Consider the following 25823-nt stretch of genomic DNA (forward strand, 5'->3'; position numbering starts at 1 on the left):
ATAAAGTATTGAAGGATTGGTTAATACAACCATTGAAAGAAGTCTGCAATCAAATTTTGGAGGGGAAAAAGGCTCCCGAATCGTGGAAGGAAGCATTCATCTCACTTATACCAAAGACAGAAACTGAGAAACATCAAGTCAAGAATTACCGCCCTATATCACTTTTGAACGTGGATTATAAAATTTTTGCAGACATTCTAGCAAAAAGATTCAAAAAAGTGCTGTTAGAGGAGATTCACAGGGACCAAACAGGCTTTCTACCAGGCAGGCATTTGTCAGACAATGTGAGGAATATTATAGATATTCTAGAACTTTTGGAAACTGACATAAATAGAAAAGCTGTTTTGATTTTTGTGGATGCAGAGAAAGCCTTTGACAATATTTGTTGGAGCTTTATGAAGAGGAATCTCCAAGGAATGGGGGTAGGCAAGAACTTTGAAAATGGTATAAGTGCAATTTATTCTGAGCAAAAGGCCAAACTTATTGTAAATGGTATGGTTATGGATGAAATTCCAATAGAGAAAGGGACACGACAGGGATGCCCAATTTCCCCTCTATTGTTTATATCGGTACTGGAGGTTTTCCTTAACATGATTAGAAGAGACCAGCTGGTTAAAGGTATACAGGTCGGAACTAAACATTATAAGTTAAGAGCATTTGCAGATGACCTAGTTTTGACACTACAACAGCCAGAAACTAGTACAAAAAGAGTTTTGGAACTTATTGAAATATTTGGTCAGGTAGCAGGTTTTAAATTGAATAAACACAAGACAAAGGTGTTGGAAAAAAATCTCACGGTGGGGGAAAAAGATAGTTTTCAAAGAGAAACTGGTTTGGAAATTACTAAAAAGGTAAAATATCTGGGGGTGAACTTAACATCTAAGAATGTGAATTTATTTAAAGATAATTATGAGAAATGCTGGGCTGAAGTGAAGAAAGATTTCGATATATGGTCAAGACTGAGACTTTCCTTGTTAGGCCGAATTGCTGTAATTAAGATGAATGTATTGCCGAGATTGTTGTTTTTGTTCCAGACATTGCAAATTTTAGATAAGATGGACTGTTTCAAGAAGTGGCAGAAAGATATATCTAAATTTGTCTGGCAGGGCAAAAAACCCAGAATTAAATTTAAGATTTTGACTGATGCAAAGGATAGAGGGGGCTTTGCCCTGCCGGACTTAAAACTTTATTATGAAGCAGCAGCTTTTTGCTGGCTGAAACCATGGCTACTTCTTGAGAATACAGACATTCTGGACTTGGAAGGTTATGATAATAGTTTTGGTTGGCATGCATATTTATGGTATGACAAGGTAAAGGTACATAGAAATTTTAAAAATCATATTATTAGGAAAGCATTGTATAATGTATGGAATCGATATAAAGATTTGTTTGAAAGTAAAACCCCCAGGTGGCTGTCACCAATGGAAGCTAAGGCGGTAAAAAGATTGAACATGGATACAGACTGGCCAAAATATTGTGAAATTGTAGAATATGATGGTGAAAAGCTGAAACTACAGAGTTTTGAGAAATTGAAACCTAAAGTCCGAGACTGGTTACATTATTACCAGATTAATGAAACTTTTAAGCAGGACAGAAAACTAGGATTTCAGAAGGAGAGGTCAAAGTTAGAAACAGAATTGCTAGAACCCAATACTAAGAATTTGTCTAGAATGTATAATCTGCTGCTAAAATGGAATACACAAGATGAAACGGTTAAATCAGCCATGATTAAGTGGGCACAAGATATTGGTCATGATATCATGTTTGCTGACTGGGAGCAGTTATGGACCACAGGTATTAAATTTACGGCATGTAGTGCCCTGAAAGAGAACATAATGAAAATGATCTATAGGTGGTACATGACCCCAGTCAAGCTTGCAAAGATATATCATTTGCCCAATAACAATTGCTGGAAGTGTAATGAATGTGAAGGAACTTTTTATCACCTTTGGTGGACCTGCCCAAAGATTAAGGCCTACTGGGAAATGATCTATAATGAAATTAAGAAAATCCTTAAGTGGACATTTGTAAAGAAACCGGAGGCTTTTCTCTTGGGCATGGTCGGCCAATTGGTACCAAAGAAAGATAGGACCTTTTTTATGTACGCAACAACAGCAGCAAGAATCCTTTTGGCGAAGTATTGGAAGACTAAAGAACTACCTACTCTGGAAGAATGGCAGACCAAGGTGACTGAATTTATGGGACTGGCAGAGATGACCGGCAGAATCCGTGACCAGAAGAAAGAGACAGTGGAGGAGGACTGGAAAAAATTTAAAATCTATCTTAAAAATTGTTGTAAAATTTCGGAATGTTAAGATGTCAGGGGATTGGACACTAAGAATTACAGCTATAAATCGAAATTTATAAAGCAGAAACTCTTTTTAAAGAGAATTAAATATAAAAATGGGATGAAGAATTGCTAAAAATTTTGAAATTTGGATGCAGTGAAGGGGAGGTTTGGGGAAGTCGCATTATGTTTGTTTTGTTTTTTCTTTATGTTGTAAAATCAATAAAAATTATTATAAAAAAAAAATGAAACATCTTTTCCGTATTGTGAACGCAATGTCACACTTTGCTTTACGAACAGAGTGGTTTCCTTTCACCTACAGCCCTGTTCACCCTGTTCCCCACTCTCCTTTTAATAATATTTTTTAAAGCATTATATACAGGAAGACTGGGACACACTGTCAAACGGAGTGCCAAGGATACCCCCGTCACCCACGATTTTAATTTGCCCAGGTGTAGGCAGATTGATGCCATGGGCCTGTGCCCCTGAGTCCTTTAAGCAGCTCGCAATGTGTCTGCTTTATTTCACACCAGCACTGTGCCCCACAGAACCTAATATTGACTAACAAACAAGCAAAAGGGAAGATTCCCTGCTCCCACAAGCTTACAGTCTACTGTATTTTTCGCTCTATAAGACGCACCAGACCACCAGACGCACCTAGTTTTCAGAGGAGGAAAACAAGAAAAAAAAAATTCTGAATCTCAGAAGCCAGAACAGCAAGAGGGATCGCTGTGCAGTGAAAGCAGCAATCCCTCTTGCTGTTCTGGCTTCTGGGATAGCTGCACAGCCTGAATTCGCTCCATAAGACGCACACACATTTCCCCTTACTTTTTAGGAGGGAAAAAGTGAGTCTTATAGAGCAAAAAATACGGTAACCTTTGCCATGGGGGAGACAAAGGGAACCAAGGAGAGACAAGGAAGAGGCTTCTGTAGGTAACTATGGATAAATACAGGCATTAAAGGCTGAGCTGTCCGCTCTCAGTTCTAGCACAGCTCTTGCTAGCCCACTAAGTATTGCACGCCAAAGTGTGTAACTGAACAGCCACAGCTCCCCTTTCCCCGCCGCACTGATAAAGCTGCTTTCGGAGAAGCCAGTGTGAAATGGAGAAGCAGCAGGTGGAAAGGGTTAAGCATCCCCTCCTAATGTGGTTTTCCATGAATGGGGGGTGGGAGTGCTGAAGGCCACAAGGCTTTGGTCACATATGTTTACATGTAGGCATCGCCTCGGGGGCCAAAGTAGTGTAACCTAAGCCTTATCTTTGGCTCCTGCAATGGAGGTTCTCTCCTATTTAGATGAACAATATGTGGGTGCACCTAATGAGGACTAGGACCATGCGGCGTCCGGATTAATTAAAAAACATTTCTCCTCTGCCATTTTCCTGCTGAAAATCACCTCCCTCGCAACCTGCACCCACACACACCTTAAAACAGCTAATTGCTCCTGAAGCTCAGACCAGGGGGACAGTCATGGAGGACCCAAGAAAGGAAGGGAAACATTGCAGGCAACATTTTATATCCTCAGACCTTCCCTGGTAGCAGAAGCAGCTTCAAGGTGCTATAACCAGTGCTTTTTTTTCCTTAAAAAAATGTTTAGGGGTACTCTCATTTTCCTACTTATATTGAAATACTGCCCCTCAATGAGGCCCAACTTAGTTTCACAAAATGTTTAGGGGTATGCGTCCCCCAGAAAAAGGCACTGGCTATAATAATCTGCACCCCTTAACTCTGTAGACAGCTGTTCCTCAAAGAATGGATATGATTATTGCAGAAGCAAGAATATCAGCATTTTTTCCTCAAAAGTGTCAAAAGGGTATATTTAGATTCAAATATTGCTTTCCATCTTTGCTCGCATGTGAATTGCCAGTATTCTTCTAATTTTTTTTTCTAATTTACTCATTTTTTAAAAAATAATAATTAGTATACCACTGATTGGTTTAACACATGTAATTTTATATTCCTCATTAATTTTCCACTCTGTATATGATACATTGTAAATGTTGATATTTTAAATTCAACAATTGTGTAGCTTTTGAATTGATAGCCTAAATTTTTCTACAGAGCATAATTTTTGACTGGGTGAATGCCTTTTAATTACGGCGACATTCCAATTAGCTTAGTGTATTTAAAATAATTTCACAAAACCTGTTTTTTCTTTTAAAACAATCAAATGACAGAAGATAAGCATCTTTATATATATGTAAAGCTAAAGCAGCTTCAAGCCTCATTTTCTATTGTAAAAGAATAATATATAATTGAATATGTTTACAAGGAAACTTGTCTCTTGTTTTTATATATACAGATATTTAGAAAGATAATAACAGTGATAAAAAACCACTATGATTTGAGGGGGGGAAGCAATGGCTAAGCTATGGGAAAACTAAAGGCTAATTTAATTTTCCTTCAGGAAACCTCATATAAAAATAAGATAATGAAAATTATCTACAATTGTGAGACATGTTTCTAGCATTGGGGCTGAACTTTTCCGAGGGTGTAGCCTCTACTGTGAAATAAATACTACTATTATTTTTCTACTTAAGATCTGTGATGATAAGATGATGATAAATCCTTAGGGAATAAAATTTTGAATAAAAATGTTTTCGTTGTATCTGTGCTCTTCTAAAGGACAAAATACCTTCTGTATAAAAAACTTTAAAGTCATGGGTGAGTTCACACTAGAAATACTCAGTAGGGACCTTAAAAGGGCCATTGATATGAGCTATTTTTATTAAATTAAATTAAATTTATATACACCCTTCATCTGAGGATCACAGGGCAGTTTATAATATAAAGTTGGAGAACTTTCAAACCCCGTCTTTTAAAATATTGATAAATACTGACATATGGCTATTTGGAGATACTGTAGTCCAAAGGACTCGGATTCATATTCATGAAAAATTGTTTAGCAACACCAGTCTTTGCTCAATAGGCTCTACAGGTAAAATGTACTCTTATGATTATTGTTGATCACAGAGTACTGCTGATAGTAATTGCATATGGACAACTATTCCAAAGTACTCAAGTTACACACGTTTGGCCGTTTCAAATGTAGCACTATGCCATAGTTCGACATTATGAGAGCTTGTACTCTCCCCTTTTTCTTCTGGTGTAGCTGCAAAGAGGCTTTGGAAGGTTTCACTCCCATTTTAGATTAACCACAGCTTTTCATACCATCTAAACCCAGACAAACCAAGGTTAATCTTAACTAGGTATTGCTGGAATCAAGCTCTTTTTCAAACCATAGTTTATGAAGCGGGCTTGTTTTTGTTATCCATAGTTAAGATTAGCCACTGTTTAGAGTCCAGAGAACACACAAAAGCAAAGAACACAAAAAACCACGGGACGACACCACCACAACCCTGTATTTGTACTTGAGAAACTAATGGTGAGTCTAGACCTTTCGTTACAAATCGGAAAGCGGTAGCCTACACAAATCATGAATTAGGCTCCTATTTTGAAAGCAGAGAAAGAAAATATGAGAGGGGTTTTTGTTAACAAAGCATCATTTTGCTGGCTGCTGATAAACAGGTAATGTTGAGTGTGGGGAAGGGGTTGTTTTAGGAAATTGTGAGTGGGTGAGGGATCTTGATGGGAGTTATTTCTCTGTATTAAAAAAACTAAATCTTTACATTTAAAAAGTATGTCTCACATGGCCCTTTCCCTACACAGAACTAACCTTAATGTAAAGAAAAATGCACGTGCTTGTACGCAGCAACGTATCTGATGCTGCCATGAATATCTCTTTTGCTATATATAGATATTTTTTTTAATGTCCAGTAGCACCTTAGAGACCGACTAAGTTTGGAGGATTGGGAAAGACTTTGGAAAGATGGTTTAAGATTCACTGAATGCACAGTTATAAAAGAAAATGTTATGAAAATGATGTACCGATGGTATGTAACACCTGTGAAGTTAGCAAAAATGTATAAGATAAGTAACAAATGTTGGAAATGTAAGAAAAAGAAGGTAGCTTTTTTCATATGTGGTGGGAATGTAAGAAGGTAAAATGCTTTTGGGAAATGATTTATAATGAATTGAAGAAAATGTTGAAATATACATTTGTTAAGAAACCAGAAGCATTTTTACTAGGCATTACAGGTAGTGAGATAAATAAGAAAGAAAAGAAGTTGTTTTCATATACAGTGACAGCAGCAAGAATATTGATGGCCCAGAAATGGAAACAGGAGGAATTACCTACGATAGAAGAATGGAGAACTAAAATGATGGATTATGCAGAACTGGACAGAATGACAGAAAGGATCCGGAATCGACGAGATCAAAGATTTACAGAAGATTGGGAAAAGCTTATCCAATATATGCAAAAACTGAGTGATAATAAAATTACGTTTGTAAGCTTTAAGGAAGCTCTGTGAGGGGAAAGGGTTAAAAGGGCAGAAATGTGTAAAAAGTAACAATAGGAAGGAATGGCAGACAAATTGAGGGAAGTCAAAAAAGAGAAGTAAGATGCAATTAAGATGTATGGAATGTATAAATTTGTTTTGTGTTTGAAAACTAATAAAAATATAATATATGTAAAAAATAGAGACCGACTAAGTTTGTTCTTGGTATAAGCTTTTGTGCGCATGCACACGAAAGTTTATGCCAAGAACAAACTTAGTCGGTCTCTGAGGTGCTACTGGACAATTTTTTAATTTTTTTTAATATACTTTGACTGCGTCAGACCAACACGCCTACCTACCTTAATCTCTTTGGCTGCAATTGCAGAGGCCAAAAGCTGAGGCAGCATAATCGTAGCCAAAGAGATACTTGTATGATTTTCATACCTGATGACGAACGTGGTTATATACTACTTTTCATTCCTAGCAGTTGTCTTCATGAAGAATTTTTTTTTATACATGAAGCAGTCCGAAAAACCACTCCTTGTCGGACACCATGGAGCTCCTTTGTTGATTAAGGAAAGTAAAACTTGACTTTACTTCAGTGCAAAGGGAGGTTGGTGAGCAGATTGCTTTATGTTTGGTCTGGGCTGGAAGGGGCTACAATAACCTTACAGCTCTTTTATTCATTATCCTGTGGAGATAATGTGGGGGGAACCTCGTGCTTCAAGCAGGCACCTCTATCTAGCCCCTGGGCAATGGCGCCGGCTTGCACCCCACAACTGCAGGTGCCTGGGGCTGCCCGCTGTCTCCAGGGTGCACATGCATGCTGCGAGGCGCACGTACTATGTCATTACACCCTTTGTGGTGTGCGCACTACTACGTCAATCAAGCCCCCAGCGAGATGACGTCACTTGCTCACATAGCAGGGCACAGTGACATAGCGTTGCGCGCTCCAGGGGGTGGGTGGGTGTGATGATGTCGTCTCACTGCACTTTATGGGTGCCCTGCACCCTCGTTCAACATTTTGTGGGAGCCATGGCACCCAGGGCCCCTGGGACCTGGAACCTACGCCCCCAGGCCTACCTCTTGTCCACACTCTGCATAAGCCAGCCTTTGTGTCTTTCCCAAGGGCTTTTGCCTGGCTGAAATGTGCCTTCGATCTGCAATAAAGCATCTTGCTGGCCTGGATGTAGTATGGAGACATATGTGTGTGTAGAAACCACTGGGGGGGGGTGTGGCTGGAATTCAGCCTATTGTGCAAAAATAAGAGCCACGTCCTTTACCCTCCCCAGTTTTGCCTGTGGCCCCACCCACTATTGGCATATGGCAGGGGTCAGCAAACTTTTTCAGCAGGGGGCCGGTCCACTGTCCCTCAGACCTTGTGGGGGGCCGGACTAAATTTTTTTTGGGGGGGGGCGCACGGATGAATGAATTCCTATGCCCCACAAATAACCCAGAGATGCACTTTAAATAAAAGCACACATTCTACTCACGTAAAAACACCAGGCAGGCCCCCAAAATAATCCAGGGATGCCTTTTAAATAAAAGGACACATTCTACTCATGTAAAAACACACAGATTCCCGGACCATCCACAGGCTGGATTTAGAAGGCGACTGGGCCGGATCCGGCCCCTGGGCCTTGGTTTGCCTACCCATGGCATATGGCCCCCAGAATGTTGCTCCCTAGACAATGTGGCTCTCCAGACTCAAAAAGCGCTTCCCCACCCCTGCTAAACAGAGTTGGGTTTTCGAGATGCTTCTGTGGCCTCTGCTCCAGCAGGCAGCCATTTATACCTCTGGACTCTTCTGCGATGTGCCAAGAGGCACCCTCTTTTCTCAGATTAGTAGGCCTCCCTTTCCTCTCTCTGCACTGGGGTTGCCTGTTCTGTTCTGAGGCAGCCACAGGTGAAAGAGAGGACAAGGCTCCTCTGTCACCATGAATAATTGTGGAGAAGAGGGGAAGTTCAGCAGACCTGGCTTGTCCTATAAGCGTACCCTCCTTCCCCTCTCTGAAAAATGGTCACTCTTCCTATGCAATACCCCATCCTGATACCACAACCACCAACATTTCTCAAATAAATATAGGGACATTCTCTTCTACATCAGGAAGCTTCTCCCGTGTTTAATCTTGCCCCACACATCTGTCACCTTGAGCCAATTACAACCTCTCAGTCTAACCTACCTCACAGGAATGTTGTAAAGAAAAAATGTACAAGCAAATGTACAACGCTTTCAACAGAGAAATCCAACAGGAATGAAATAAAATGCTAGCTGTAAGCTGCTTTGAGTCCTTGTCAGAGAAAAAGGTGGGTAATCAAAGGTGGGTTTTATATCTTGATTTTATTCTGTGAACTGCCCTGAGAGCCCCAGGTATAGGGCGGTATATAAATTAAACAAACAAACAAACAACCCAAATAGATAAAACAATAAATACATACCAGAGAGTAAATCCTATTGAATTCAGCGAGAGTTAGTTCTGAGTAAAAATGCTTAGGATTGCAGTCTAAGGCCGCCCAGTCTTTACCCAGATACCTGGGAGTAAGTTCCATTGAATACAATAGGACTTACTTCTGAGTAGACAGGGTCAGGCTCCATTTTCCAATAAAGGAATAAACACTCTACATGTTTCCTTAAAAAAAAATGGCTGGCTCAGGAAGCATTGCAATTGAAGAATTTAAAGTGGATAAGTTACCTTTGCCTTCAAAATTATAGGAAGGACTTTGTATGCCAGCTTCGCTGTTTCCTTCATTTGGTGCAGGTATTTTATTTTCAGTATAAACAGGACTCCATTTTTCACACACACACCCCACACCACTTTTAATTGTTCTCAAAAGTTGTGGACGGGGCAATCGGGCATCAGAGCAGAAATGGGGATGGCTTCTGCAATTCTGGGACTGTCCCTGGAAAACTGGGATCCGTAAGCAACACCTGCACACTATTCAAGGTGCAAGCACCTGCCCCACTGTAACCCAGGCCCCTTACTGCTTTGGCACAAACACAGACACTGCCAGTGAATGATGCCTCTGTGGTCCCTGTGGCAATGGGAAATTTGAGGGAGAAATCTTCAGGAAAGGGCTGAGCGGCAAGTCTCGTTGCAGTTAGACCGTGGCTCCATTCAGCAGCAGATTTTGGGGTGCCATTAAAGTGCAGGGAATTGTGGGTTAGATTTTATTATTATTATTAATTTTTGCCATTGCTGGGAAGGGGTAGAGGAGGCACATTGTTCTGCCCAAATGTCTCTGAGTGTCTCTTTGCTGAGGAGGCTATTGAGCGGGGACAGAGCTAGGCCTTTGGAGCAGAAAGAGTGTCTGACAGACTGGAGATATTGGCAGGCGGGCAGGCGGGGGGGTTGGATGTCTGGAGTCCTGGTAGGGGTGGGGGCTATATTGGGCTCAGGGATCTCCCCTCAGCCGCCTCTCATGTCCTGAAATTCCAGTTTCAAGGGGTAGAACTTTGAACAAAGCCTCGATTGACGAGGTGCCCGCTGGTGCCATGGCAACGCCGGCTCTGTCTTGCATGGGCAGAGTGTGCCAAGAAGGTGCCATGGTGACGCCCGAGAGGCGCGCGTAAACCTGTGAAATCCCCGCAGCCGAGGAGGAGGGCAATTGTCTGCCCTGGGCACTCTCCTTAAAGAAGGCACATCCCCTTCCCCACCCCATGCCCCTGGGTAGGGATGGCTTGGCAGCGGTTTCCTCTCCTAAGCCGTCTCTGTGCAGCTGTTATTTGGGGAGAGGCAAGCTCAATAGGGTGCCCCCCTCAGTTGGCACAGGCTGTGTGCTGGGCCATTGTTGTGCTCTATACCAGCCTGCTGAATAGGAGGTGGCATCTGTTTTCTTCCAGCGATGGGAACTTCATCTCCAAAGCCCTGGCATCAGATTAGGGGGCGATTGGGTTGGGGGAGAGAACACTTTTATTGTCCGAAGGGGGCATTGCGTTTCTATCACTAATGCAGCTCACACAGAGAAGGCAGAGACTCGGTGCCAACAGCCATGACCCAGTCTGCCCCTGGCTGGCAGCTTTGCCAGTCTCCTTGTGCCACCCCCTTCCCTTCTACCCATGCCAACATGCCCACCCCCACCCCCTCCTGGATAGGCTTTCTGTGGGGAACGGGGCGAGTGCTAGCAGGCAGCAGAGCAGACGAAACAAGAAAAGCCGATCTTCAGAGTGAAAGCAAGTGATAGAGAAAGGGCAGGTGGGGGGGGGGGAGTGCAGTGGAATGAGGCGAAGCTGACACCAGGACTCCTGGGTTCTCTCCCATATTCTGGAAAAGCAGAGAAGGGGGTCTAAGTGGGCTGTCCAAAGTCTATTTCTGGGGCCTAATCTGGCCCGCCGGTCGGTTTAATCTCTGGCCTCTGTGGCAGTTTTATTTCCTGGGGTAAAATCCTTTAAAAAAAACCTCAACAACTTAAATCTTAAAAAAAAAGCTCAATAACTTCGACCATTAAAAAAAGCTCCTAAAAAAAGGTCAACAGCTTTGGTCGGCCCTCACGGGCCCCCACTTCATCAAATCTGGCCCTCTTAGAAAAAAGTTTGGACACCACTTTAAGCAGTGGGGCAGGAGCTGGTGTCCCCATTCCATTATTAAGGAAAACACTATCCCTGATTTCTGCACCCATTTCTGTTTCTCTGTATATTAACAGGACAATCAGTGCCACAATTACAAGGTTTTAAATAAGCGAAATATATAGCTCAGGTACTACTGCGTCCATGGTTTGTTCACAATATATCATATAATGGTGTCACCTTATGCTAGATTGTAAAATGACATAATATACCAAATCCTGCCACACAATCTTTCTGCTACACAATCACCTATTTCATTTTGGAAACTAGTGTTAACAGGCGATTAATAAATGTAAGTTATAATCAAATTAATAAGCAGCCTAGTCCTGAAGTTTCTCTAATACTGGTTGGGGACAACTTTTGCTTGGCAGGCTCTACATTTGGTGTTCGGCTCCGCAGTGGTCAAGGAAATTTTTGGATTTCCCCCAAAATTAAAGAAATAACTCCTTTTCCAAATTTGAGGAGGACGTTTTAGTTATTATTATTAGGGGCACTGTTGTAGTTATTGTTATTATTGTTGTTATTAGCCTTTATTGGCATAAGTTTAAACAACAAAATCATAAAATCACACAAAGTCATCCAAATACATTAATAAACCAAACATATACAATATGTAAAAGACTAGATAGCTACCACTGAGAAAAGCTGGCAACTTTAAATTTTGCTTTAAAAATCTTAGCACTGGATATGCATCAACAAGATGTCTGATTTATCAAAAATGGTGGGATAGCATCATCAGCAAAGCCCCAAACATAGGAGGCTTGTCTCTGGAAGACAGAAAGAAGATTACTGTACCAGTATCAGACAAATAAAGGTGATATGTATGGATTATAATCTAAACAATTGAGCAGGATAGAACTTTCCATGTTATTCATCCTTTTCAGGTAGCAAAAGGGAACTGGAAATCTCTATGCCTTGCTATATGACATATCAAGCATGATTCCACATCCATCGCCTGCTCTGGGATCCTTTAGAAATGGCATTAACTCGAGCGCACCCCCAGTGTCCCTCCCTAACAAGTGGGAAGGCTTTTGTGATAAAGCCGTACAGAAGTGGGAACTGTCTTTGTAACGTGAAATTTCCTTCCAAATGTTGTTATTATTAATGCCTTATAAAACCACCGCTAGTTTTATTTGGTCAGCCCTTTTTTGGGTATTAAGAAAATAGATTAAAATCATTACACGGATCCTATTTATGACTTTTTAATTGGATATTGTACGGTGTACTTTTATGTGTTAACACTGTGCTTCGGGAAAGGAGTCAGCATGGAATATGAGTAAGTTAAACTATTTAGATCAGTGAGTGAAACGCTGGCTCCATCCCCTCCCAAACCACCTACACAAGAGCAAACAGTTGTGTGTGTGTGTGTGCATGTGCGTGTGTGAGAGGGTTTTCTCCATCTTTCACCTCCCTTCTTTTCTGCCCACCCCATGCCCACTTAGCTCCTTGACCCTCCATCTCCATTCAGACTTCCCTTCCCACCTCTTCTTGCCCCCCAAATTTGTCTTTTCCTGCTGCCCCTTGCAGCACATGTCTTCTCCTGCCCCTCTTTGTGTTCTGCCTCCCCAACCTTTCAAGTGAAGAAGGATTGAACTCTTATTCCTGACAACCAGTTTTCTATGTACAGTGCTATATCTACACGGATAGTTCATTTATGTGACACACACCCCATGAGACAGCCCAAACAGAGGTTCACTACCTCATCTGCTTGTGAGAGCAGATCTATGTACACACCAAACATTGAAAGCGTGTTATTTCCCTCTAGAAACTCTGGAAACTGTAGTTTACCATGCAAAGAGCTATAATTCCCAGCATCCTTAACTATTTGATGGTGCAACCGTGCTTGTTCACATGTCTGCCTCCAGCTGTATGTTTAAAAGTGGAAGATTGTGAACTGACATACATATAATGGCTGTTAAAGGGTGGGAAGTGTGTAATGTTAACTTCAAAAGAGGCCATAAATTGGGGGGGGGATCCCACCCCTCCAATTGCTTGGGGTATTTTTCCTCCCTTGGCTGGTGGTTCGCTTCCAATTTTGGAGGTGGGGAGAGTAGTGCCTGAGGCAACTGAAGCCTCCCACACCACTTTCTGCATTATCAGGGAAGATACATTAACAGCCAATGCACGCCCTCTAACATTTCTCTGATGAAAATAGGGACGTCCCATTCCATAGTAATAATTTTACTATTTTTACCCCACACATCTTACTGGGTTGCTCCAGCCACTCTGGAGCACTTCCAACATATATTAAAACATAATAAAACATAAAACTTTTTTAAAAAAAAAAAAAACTATAAAGGATTGCTTTCAGACAGTTCGGGGGTCGGATAACATACCCTCCAACTTTTCTCCAATGAAAATAGGGACATCCTAAGGAAAAGTGGGACATTCCTAGATGAAATCAGGACTCAGCTATACTGCTGCAAATAAAATGATTTAAATGTGTTGTAAAGTGCAATATACAAATGTGACACTAGATGGCAATGGTGAGCTATGGCAAATTCAGTATATATTTTTCAGATTTTTTTTTTTTTAAAGCATTTTCACAGCGTTTTTTATATGTGTGTAGATGCCACCTCAGAAACTGGGACGGCTTCTCCAAATCAGGGATGACCCTAGAAAATAGGGACACTTGGAGGATCTGCTAATGAAGATTCTCCTCAATCCTGAGGAGGCCTGTACTTCTATATCTCTTTGATATACTTGCCATACAGTATTTGCCATACATATTCAGAAAAGTGAAAATGCTACCTATTTACCCATGTGCACATACACACAGACGTGAATTGTGAGAGTGAGAAAAATCTCTCTTCCTCCAAGCACCGTCATTTGAGTCACATTTGTAAGGAGCATAACTGCACCTGAACATCTGCAAATTCTGACACCCCTTCCAGACAGCTGCTTCCTCTAGCAATGTTTTATCAGTGACAGGTTGCTGAATTAATATACCTGACATACTTTAGCCACATTTGGACTGTGCCAATCTTTATGTGCATCACTGTTAGTCAAAAATGACTTGCGGGATAATTGCGGGTGGCACAGAATAGATAGCAGCACCAAACAAGCAGACCATCGCCCTTGGAGTTTGGTTGTCAGCTTTTGAAAGCTGCTACCTCAGCGCTGTTTTGATCTCCGTGCCACACATTTGCAGGTGAACATGCTTATCTCCATGCCATGAAATGTTTTATGGGCTGATCTCTGCAGATAAATCCCTGTTAAAGGCGCAAGAGAAGGCTGGGCCAGCTTTCTTCAAAGCGCTCCCTGTCAAACTCCTTGTGCCGGCAACTACATTTGCAAATAGCATTGCGTGCTAAAGCAATACCTTGCTTAGAGTGCAATCTCAAACAGAAAGGAAGGAAATTCATGTTCTGAAAGTTGCTCAGTTTAGAATTAATTTATCAAGAATTTAAAATACTTATTAAATAAAGGGACCTGCAAATGTTCAAATTCTCTGAAAACAGCATGAAAACATTCTATTTTAAAAGCATTTTTATTTTATCTATCTGCAAACAGTTAATATTTACTCTGGCATCTCTGTAATTTTTTTAAATTGTGTGTACACAGCGGTGCTTTATATGTGTATGCGGATAATGGTTCGGTGTGGTGCTACAAGTAATACCTACTTGGTTTTTTTGCACCGAACGATGATCACGTCATATTTTTCATCTCCAGTTCCCATTGCTAACTATTTCAATACTTTGGGCCTTTTCACCCAACAGGTGGCTTCTCTTCCTTTTGGTGCAGCTGGCTCCAATTGTTTACAATTTACTTGATCATCTATATTTTGTCTGCTCCCTAATACACTCCATGTGGGTTTACATACATCCACAGTGTCCACGTACCTTTGAATTAAACTGGAGAAACTGGGCTGCCCTGTGAATGCACCGACAAGTTATGCACACCTGCCACCCTAGGGTTTCAGAGGGTCTTTTGCTGCATATGGGGGGGGGATTTTTTTTAAAAATGATTTAAGAGAATAGCAATGGTGCAATGTCACCACACTTGCGGTGAAATTATGCTGCAGTTTTGCACAGATGCACAAGAGATTGTTATGAAGTAAAAGGAGGTAAATGGCACTATCTATGTCACCTTTTGTGCCAGAGAGTGTATAGCCACAGGAAGAACAAACAGGTACACAGTCAGCCCCTAGGTTTTCAGCATGGATGTAGATCAGCTGTCCAAACTACCTGTTAGAGGTACGCCTGGCATTTCCACTGTACAGTTTTTGGCGAATGCTGAAGGCTCGCTTCTCTACCCAGGCTTTGACATCTGAGATGTATGCTTTCAAGACCCACCCTATTCCTGTGACTGTAATTTGTTTTATCCTTCTTAATACTGAATTTTAAATGGTTGTAAACAGGGTCGTCTTTAGCATATGCGCCGCTGGGGTGCAAAGATCTGCCCAGCGTCCCCAAATTTGGTTTAGCCAACCCCCAAATTAACTTTAATTGAGGGTTTTTTTTAGGGAGGCAAACTCAAAGTTGTTGAGGAGGGGGGGCAAGGACTTTCGATCCATTGCTTTTCACTGCCGCCAATCAAGAGGGACCAGTATACAGTAGGTATACATTTGGCCTCCCCCCAAATTTGGCGCCCGGGTGTCCCGCACCCCTTGCACGCCTGGGTAAAGATGGCCCTGGCTGTAAACCACCCTCAATTCTGCTGGTGAAGGGCTGGTAATTTATTGTTAAAATTACTACTACTACTACTGTTACTCTTAATTTACTGAGCATATTGTTTAATATTTCATGTATCTATTTCTCACTGCAAACAGCAGCTGCTGGGCTCCCTGTTCAGGACTGGGGCTGCAGCATGTGGGGAGAGAAGGGTTTGACATTTTCCATCGGGGCACCGATCCTAATGGAGCCCCACCCCCACAGCAGCAAACTGCTATTTGGCATGGGAGCTGACGCTCTGTTTCGGTTTGGCACTGGCTCAAAGAAAGTCCAACGTTTGACAACAAGCGTAAGTTTCACAATGAGTCCTGTAGCGGGGAGAACTTTCACAGACTGTACGTTCGCACCAGCCTAAGACAATTTGATGCCTGAGGCTGTGTACACATTACCATTTTCTCTAGCTCCAGTGCACACCCAGCACTGGCTTTTGAATCTGTGTGCACACAACACTGCCCACGATGCATAGCTATCTTGTAGCTTCTTGGGAAATACCTTAAGAAATACCGCATTGCGCATGCGCAGGTGGCGGCTTCACGAATAGGAGCCTGGGTGCGGGGAGACCAAGCAGGTAATGTGCATCAGGTAAAGGCATCTCTGCTCCCTTTCTGGTGTGTACATCAATGTGCAACTGCACTGACCTTGTTGTGTTTTATGCAGCTAATACGTACGTAACGTCAGACTGGGAATCCAAATGGTATTCCTGCTAACTCGCCCCGACTTGGTGGAACGCTCTGTCACAAGAAACTAGGGCCCTGTGGGACTTGACATCTTTCCACAGAGCCTGCAAGACAGAGCTGTTCCGCCTGGCCTTTGGTTTGGACTCAGTCTGACCCTTATGTTTTCCCTCACCTTACAGTTTTGATCCATGGGCTACTTTTAAAATGAGGCTGCATTTTAAATTGCATGTTAACCTGTATTTTAAATTGTTTTTATTCCCCCTTATTATGTTTTTATTGTAATTTTACTGGTGTTAGCCGCCCTGAGCCTGGCTCTGGCCGGGGAGGGCGGGGTATAAATAAAAATTATTATTATTATTATTATTATTATTATTATTATTATTATTATTATCTAACATAGGGCACAATCCCTCTGAGAAGCCACCCTGTGCTAGCCTCATCACATAGAAGAAGAAGAAGAAGAAGAAGAAGAAGAAGAAGAAGAAGAAGAGGAGTAGGAGTAGGAGTAGGAGTAGGAGTAGGAGTAGTTTGGATTTGATATCCCACTTTATCACTACCCTAAGGAATCTCAAAGCGGCTAACATTCTCCTTTCCCTTCCTCCCCCACAACAAACACTCTGTGAGGTGAGTGGGGCTGAGAGACTTCAAAGAAGTGTGACTAGCCCAAGATCACCCAGCAGCTGCATGTGGAGGAGCGGAGACACGAACCCGGTTCACCAGATTACGAGTCCACCGCTCTTAACCACTACACCACACTGGCAATAGGAATTTCCAGGACCAGTTCCAGGTCCAAGCTCCCACTCAGCCTGGCAGTTTCCATTCGTTCCAATGCAGCTTAGCCAGAAGTGGGTGACTCCCCTTATCTCATGGTCAAGGCACCTCTGAATCTAGAATATAAACTGCCCATGTCATCCCATATTAGGTTAAACCAGTGGTTTTCAACCAGTGTGCCATGGCACCCTGGGTTGCCTTGAATGATGGTCAGGGGTGCCAGGGGCAACACTGGCCTCTGTCCCTCTTTCCTTCCCTCCCTCCTCTGATGCCCTCTCGTGTCTCTGCCTCCCAAAGGCTTGCACAGGTGTTTGTTGGCCCTGGCTACAAGCCGTGCAGGTGGATGGTGCCCCTGGGGCTGGTCAGGGGGCAGCTCAGAGACCAGGGGCAGCAGTAGCGGCTGCCCAGAGGACTCCCAAGGAGAGGGGAGAGGGGAGGAGGCCGAGGGAACACTCCACAAGGGAGGGTGTTCAGAGAAGTGTGAGAGGTTTGCCAGTTCTGCAGGCTCCTGAGCCCCAAAGGTGCAACCTAGGAAGAAGGTAGTTGGTCAAGGGAGCCGTGGAGATAAAAAGGTTGAAAACATCTGCGTTAAACTATTGTGAGATGGTACTCAAGAATTCTGAAGTGCTATGGGCTACTTTAAAATGAGGGAGACACACACTGAAATTTGACATTCGTGGGTTTCTGAAGCAGAGGTACTTATGTGGCCATGAACAGAAATCAGTTGCCGTTCAGCCTTTAGTTTTGTCTGTCCCTAGCACCTGTCTGGGCAACTTGTATCGGTGGTAAAGGCAACCTATGGCAAGAACACAGCTGGCAATGTATGCGGTAGGTTATCTCACCTGGGTTGCCGCATGGCAATGTGTGTGGAAGATATGGCAGCATTTGTGTTGATGCCACATGGTTTCCTAGATTATGTTAGGGAAGTCACTGTCTCTGGTTACTGACTTACAAAATGTGGGAGAGTGGAAGTGTCCTACTGCACCGGGTGGTGAACGAAGACAGAATGCAAAGCACTTTACTGTAGAAAAACACACACACCCAATAATCATCGTATTTTTTGTTTGACTTGAAATTATCTCATGGACAAACCAGAGTGACAAAGTAGGAGTTGTCAAATTGATGTGCGACTCAAATGCTATGGGAGTAGTGCTCAAGAACAGCGATGAGTTAGTAGCTGGAAGAATGGTGATGTAGATTATCATCATGATAAAGGCATCAAACACCAGCTATTACTTCCCCTACTTCTAATATTTTTATATTATTGTTATTATTGTTATTATTAATCATTTTTCTGAAAAAATATAAGGCAGTGTACAAAATTTAAAACACAAAAATGAAGAATCAATATAGTTACTTTTCAATAGATTTGCTGTAATTGATAGCAAGTCTAATAAAAGTCTAATAAAATAACAGAATCTCAATCAGAAAATACAAAACCTATAAAAAATAGCAGATTTAAAATCACAGTAGCCAACCAAGCCTGCTGAAACCAAAATGTCCTTATAAGATACCTGAAGACCTACAGCAGATTACTAGTGAGCGCAGAAAATGACGTCAAGATACTGAATCAATAAAATATATTTCTGTACCAGATATATATATATATATATATATATATATATATAATACTAAAAATGACTTTACAAGGATAAACTTGTTGGCCACACGAGACATACAAAAATAAGCCATAATATTAACATTATGGTTTATATTTGTACATCTCATTGGCCAATTAGATTATCCTTGTAAAGTCATTTTTAAACACACACACACACAGAGTAAAGGAATATATTTTAATTACTGAGTATCTTGGCTTCATTTTGAGTACCTCTTCTATGGTCAGGAAATATGTCCTCTAGGTTTGTTAGAATTCTAATGAGAACACTTCATAAATTGGTACCCACTACCATGGAGAATACACACACCAATGTGATTTCACATATCTACAAGATTTCCATCCTTGACCTTAATTGCTAGGCAGGTTCATAAGGAAGTAGATAGACAGTCCCTAATGTAGATGAGTTCTGGTCCATTTAGGACTCTTAATACTAACATCAACACTATAAAGTTGGTATAAACGAGGTCCAGAAACAAATAGGAAACCAACGACGGTAGAAGTAATATGTCACCAATGCAAAATACCACCAAAAATTTCCTTCCTTGATGTAGAGAAACAAGGTTTAGAACAGTGGGGGGTGGGATTTCCTTTAACCCACTGACTTATAGAACTGTTGTAGGCAGCGTACAGCCTAACTAGCAGCTGGCAAGTTCCTAATAGTTATTTTAAAAAACAAAACAAACCTCAGCACAGCCACATACTCACTGGTTGGATTTAAGTGAGCCAGTACTATTCAACCTGAGCCCCACATCTGCAATAATAATAATAATAATACTGGCCTACTTTACATGGTTGTTGCAATGATTATTGAGAGTATGTATGCAGAGCACTGAGAACACATAAAATTACTTGTGCAAATTCTACCTATTTTAGTGGTATTATTGATATTAAAGCTCACACAACGTTCAGCATCTGAGGTCCTGCTCTGTGTGCCCCTGCTGACTGAAGGTGCATAATAGGAGCAGGGCCTTTTCAGTGGTGATACCAAATTTATGGAATGCCCTCCCCATAGAGTCTAGCTTGGCCCAACACCAAGCACTTTCAGCATCAGGCAAAAGAACCAGTTTTTCAAGAAGTCCTTCAGAAGCAGCTTTAATATTAATATATATATATATATATATTGCAGGGTTGGGGAAGGAAAATTTTGCATGCAAAAGTTCCAAAGTTCAATCAGTCTCTGAACACAATTGTCTGACTCAGTATGACAGCTTCCTGTGTTCCTGTGGTGGATTAAGCAGCATTTACTGTTGTTTTGCTGCTGGAATGAGGTTTGTTTCCCTGTTTTAATGATGGTTTCTGTTTTTTTATTGTTCTGGGACTTTTTATTTTCATTCGATTTTTCTCTTTTGCTGTTGTTTGTCTTTTAGTTTATCGGTTTGCAGTTTGATGTTTACTATTTAAATAGCTGGTTGTAAGTCACATTGACTTCGCTTTTTTAAAAAACAAAACCCTGAATGAGTCAATGAATGGATGGATTTTCTGACCAGGTTTTGAGCCTTAAAGCCCCACAATGCATCTGATGGGGCTGGTGTTAGGAATTCTTCATTTGAACAGCAGAAAGCAGGAGAAAGGAGGACTTTGGGATCATTATGCACACCATTAGGAAGAGTAGGTAGAAAATTTGGGAGTACCACTTAAAGGCAACAACTTTTCAATGATTCTTATGATGGGGAGTTTGGATTTTAAGCCACCAGCACCAACACTTTTTGCTGATTGCCTCTGCTATCATTATTTCTACAAAGGAATTGGCATGCTCAACATCACTTGAGATGAAAATACATGCAGCCTTTTCACCACATGTGCACACTGTTCAGCATGGCAAACATGTACATGGGAGTACATGCAGATTTCCTATATTTCTGTCATATGTGAGGGAGCCCTCACACCACCCAAATACATTTCAGGGTGGACCAGAATGTGTCAGGGATGACCCATTGCGGCTGACACTATTGGGCTTGGAGTCATTGTTCCCAAATTTATAAAAAGAGAAAGACAGAGAGAGAGAGAGTTGGGAGAGGGGAGTTATGACTCTCTCAAGCTAGCATGTCACCTAAAAAAAATATTTCTGTTCAATGATTTTCATAGTTAACAAGGGTACCTACAACATCTTTGTTTTCAATTCATAGAGTCCTTTCTACAAGTCAGTTGCATTCAGTGTGAGGCACTGCTGTCATAGACCTTGTGAGGTTGTAGGGGAGCAAATTGGGGAGGGGGGAAGAGAAAGAAGGCGGGTAATGATCTTTCATTCTTTTGCTTAGTAGGATGTGACTTTTTGGACAGCCTTCTCACAGAGACCACTTTTTCGTGCTCTCTCTGCATGCTGTGGGAGAGTCAAACTTCAAAGCACCAGCCATTTCCCCTCCCCTCCTTCTCAGAGGTATGTCACTGGAGTAAATAAACAGTAGGGCTAGGCTTGAGCATCTCAAGCAATCCCTTCCCAGGCATGACAACGCCCACCTGTGCCCCGCATTGCCTGTGTTGTGCTGACACCAGCAAAGTGGTGCCTTTAACATTACAGAATTGTTTTAATTTTTGTGTGTGACAGTGAATTGCCTTTGGTCATTCAGAAGTGAGACAGAAAGTTGGGAATGAAATATATATCTATATATTTAAAACACAAATAAAATACCCGTCCCAAACCACCCCGTCCCCCTGGCACTGCCCCTTCTACCTACCTAGCTACAGCGTTGGCACAGGTGGTCCCCTCCTGCCCTTGCAAACGTCTGCAGCAGTCAGGAGCCAGACAATTCTGCCTGCAGGAGGACTGCCAACAAGCCAACACCAGTTATAGCAGCCCTCCCCTTGTCCCACCCTGCTGCTGCCAGTGCCAGCCCCCTCTCCTCCCTTGACAGGGCAGCACAGTGGAATTCTTCTTCGCTGGACAAAAAAAACAACACCCCTTGTAGTGCTCCATAATCCCTATTCCCCCTCCTGGTGCCCCTCTCTTCCCAAAGCTGCTGTTGTTTCTCAGAGGCTGCTGGGGACCAGGGACCGCACTCTTTCCCCTCACTTTGCAAACTAGTGTCGTCTCTTAAGTGGCTGTTTGTCCTGAAGCCATCGCATCTGCCACACCAGGGAGGCCTCTCTCTCTTGCCAGTTGCTTTCGCTCTCCCAAGCTGTGCTGGGCTCGCCTTTCCCTCTGCCACAACTGTCCTGGAATCCACAGGTGCCCTTCCACACCACCCTTGTTCTTTAAACCAGGACAGATTTCCGGGCTCGTCATCCTTCACGCTCACTGCTCGGCGGCAGTAAAGCACTTGTTTTGCACTCCCAAGGAGGGCCATACGCTCAACACCCCACCCTGCCCGCCTGTGCCTGTAGTTTAAAGGGGATGTCAGAAAGTATGGCAGTCTAGAAAATATCCTTTCTTGCCTGAGGCCTTGGAGAGCCACTTCTGGCCAAGGCTGACACAAGCGGGCTAGGTGGACCCGTGGTATAAGGTAGGACTATACCTCCATCAATAGTCATCAAGGAAAGCCAAATGGCACCTCCAAAACAGATGGTGCAACCTTTTGCTGGTTTACTTGGTTTTTTTGTTTTTTTGTGTGTTGTTTTTTTTTGTAAATGCTGCCCTTACTTACCTGAGCAATCTTGCAGGGCTCTAAGGAAGGACCTGTGCCTCTTGCCTCTTAACTCACACTGGTATCTGAAGAAGTGTGCATGCACACGAAAGCTCATACCAATAACAAACTTAGTTGGTCTCTAAGGCGCTACTGGAAGAATTTTTTTTTTTCTCTCGACTGGATGAAGAGTTGGGGTTGCTCAGCCCCAACATTTGAAACACAGCAGACCCCCTACCACTTGAGGCAAGCTGGTGGCTCCTTGCTAGGGTTGCTATATTTCAAAAAGTAAAAACCAGGACACCCCGGTTGAGCTTTTTTTAAATAATTTGTTTACGATAATGCAATTTTTCACCCGCCTTTCGGAACCCCCCCCCCCAGACATCACTTCTGCCTTTGAAATCCCAGGTGTATGGCAGTCCTTTCCTTGACTCACGCAACAAGTTCTGAGTCCTATTGCAGGGCAGCAAACCATCAGTTACCTACTTTATTTCGTTATTTGTTCTGTTATCAAGTGTGTCATTTGGAGAGAGGGCCACGTTACATGTGATGTGATGGATCTACAATCAGATCCTCTGGTGCCATTATTATTATTATTATTATTATTATTATTATTATTATTATTATGTTTGTTTGTTTGTTTAAAAAGAGCTGTCAAGAGGCAACTGGCTCAAAGAAGCTGTACTGGCCTGGGAGCATTTGCCCCCTCCTTTCCGTCCCACTTTCCAGATCAACTTGGGCCTTCCTCCAAGCAGACAATAACCACTTTGGAAAGGTGGGGGGAGCACAATGGGGGCACCTGTCTTTTTCCCTCAGTGGGGCTGATATCTGCTGGTGAAGACCATCAAAGGAGCCGACTCCTAGGAGCCGAGGTCCCTTTGCCCTCCTCCCCCCAATAAAATATTTGAGGGGGCAGGGGGGCCCCCTAAGTTGATGAACATTGCCATTCATATGCTGTGTGCATATGCGCATATCCGCCATGTCATGTGATGGATTATGCTGGGCGGGGCTTATCTGCTATCCCAATAATTTATTCAAGTTGGCAGCCCTGAAGACCATTAAGCAGGTAAATGGTGCTTTGAGAAGGAGGTGGAATCAGCAGAAGGAGGAGTGGAAAAAACACCAGAACCAAAAGTGGGCTGGCACCCCTTCTCCCTCCCTCCCTCTGTCACCCCCCCCCTGCTGTTTCCCCCCTTCTTGCTACCTGCATGAAATCGGGCTGAGCCTAAGATCTCAGGCTGATCACCTCTGGGTTAGGTACAGCTGCTGTCTGGGCCAATTCATCCAACCCCCACAGCTACTTTTGAATTTCTCTGAACAGGGACCTCCTATGACAGGCTTCCTCAACCTCGGCCCTCCAGATGTCTTGAGACTACAATTCCCACCATCCCTGACCACTGCTCCTGCTAGCTAGGGATCATGGGAGTTGTAGGCCAAAAACATCTGGAGGGCCAAGGTTGAGGAAGCCTGTCCTATGACATCTGCAGGGCAAATTGCCTTGGTTGTTGTACCTTCTCTGCCCCAAACATAATGCATGAATCACGCAGCTTCCACAGCAGCTGCCCTGCCACCACCGTCACCACACGCACATGAGGCTCCAAATCTGTTCTAGGGAGGGCCCCTTTATCAGCTGTGTTATGCCCACCACCAACAAGAGACTTGTTTTCTGTCTCCGAGCGCAGCAAGGGAACCCAAGAGGAAATAGCCACTCCTCCTCCTGCCCCGCCTTTGCCCCATGCCTGGGGAAGGGGGGGTTGTCTTCCAATGCTGGGCGAAGTAATTTCGCTTCCTTAACCTCATTGAACAAAAGGTTCTTGAGGAAAGGAAGCTATTTTGGTCTCTCTGAGGTTTATTTATAGGCCCTTTCAATGCCTGAAAGGGAAAGTGATTCATCCCCCAACACAGTGTATTTGCTGAGCTGCTCCCCTCCCCCCACTTCCACCAAATCCCTCCTGACCTGGCCTTTACGCTCTGTGGATAATAACATGGTTTCTAACCTCGGTGCTGTGTGATCATCACAGCACCTTTTTGCCTCATTATCAGGGAGTGGGTCCCATTGGAGAGTTAGTCCCCCTGCCAACTGCCAGCTTGTTAGTACATTACGCCCTACCCTCCTCACAGTGACATCCATTGAGGCAGATGTGGGAGATGGAGGGAATAACACAAACTCACACCCAGTCGGCTGGCGCCCTGAGGCAGATACTTTGAGGGGGGCCAAGTCGACTCCAGCATGAGGCAAGTTGAGGAAGATGCTTCAAGAGGCAGATAGACTTTGCAGAATACAAAAGGATAGATCCTTTCCATCAAGTAAAAAAAATTAAAAAAAGGTAAAGGACCCCGAACAGTTAAATCCAGTCACAAACAACTCTGGGGTTGCAGCGCTCATCTCGCTTTACTGGCCAAGGGAGCCGGCATTTGTCCGCAGACAGTTTTTCCGGGTCATGTGGCCATCATGACTAAGCCGCTTCTGACGAAACCAGAGCAGCACAAGGAAACGCTGTTTACCTTCCCGCCGGAGCAGTACCTATTTATCTACTTGCACTGGTGTGCTTACAAACTGCTAGGTTGGCAGGAGCTGGGATTGAGCAATGGGAGCTCACCTCATTGCGGGGATTCGAACCACTGACCTTCCGATTGGCAAGCCCAAGGCTCAGTGGTTTACACCACAGAGCCACCTGCGTCCCCTTCCATCAAGTAACCTCCATCTAAAATTCAGTGTGAGAAAGTCACAAAAACAGGGGGCGGAGTGCAGAGAGTGGCCAACCCGCTCCCCTGCCAACCCCCTGCTGCCAAGCAGGGCCATGCCATGCTGTGTCCCTGCCTGCCCACAGCCCTTGGTGGGCACAACAGGTATTCACCTGAAGGGCACATTCACGCTGCCTTCCAGCCCCGAGTTACATTGTGGTGTTGCAAGGCTGCATGAGGAGGATGCAGCAGGCATGGGCCCTGAACAAGATGGGTGCATGTCTGTTGTGTCCTCCTTACTCAGCCCTGCATGGGGCTGGCAGGGTGACAAAGAGTAAAATGTGTCTCCCCAATGCACTTGGGGCCACCACCCCTGGCTCTCCCCACACAATGCCACTGACAGAAGCAGAGGAGGAAGCTGCTGGCAAGAGTAAACAGGGAAGGAATGTGGAAGGCAAACCATCAGGAAGTTCTCCTGCACAAGGAGGCGTTGTGCGAGAGCACGGCAGTGAACTTTGCAGTTGGTGCCGGAACTCAGCATAAACCCTCGTTCTCTTAGGGTGGCAATGGCATCCACCTAAGAAGGGCTGGAACTGATTTCTAGTGGGGGGGGAAACCCTGGTTGCACCCCATTTTAAGAAGTGGGAA

The 25823-nt window shown here is 43.4% G+C and overlaps 1 long non-coding RNA gene across 2 annotated transcripts in view; it reads right to left on the reverse strand.

The window, feature by feature from the left end:
• LOC309332542 overlaps positions 1 to 21689 on the reverse strand; it is a 39017-nt gene extending 17328 nt beyond the window's left edge. For both annotated transcript variants that reach the window (XR_014152142.1, XR_014152143.1), the window contains exon 1: positions 21606 to 21689. This is a non-coding gene — a long non-coding RNA (uncharacterized lncRNA). The remainder of the gene's footprint in view (positions 1 to 21605) is intronic.
• Between the last annotated feature and the right edge of the window lie 4134 nt (positions 21690 to 25823).

Source organism: Podarcis erhardii (genome assembly GCF_964252035.2).
Source record: "Podarcis erhardii genome assembly, chromosome: 17".
NCBI classification, from domain to species: domain Eukaryota; kingdom Metazoa; phylum Chordata; class Lepidosauria; order Squamata; family Lacertidae; genus Podarcis; species Podarcis erhardii.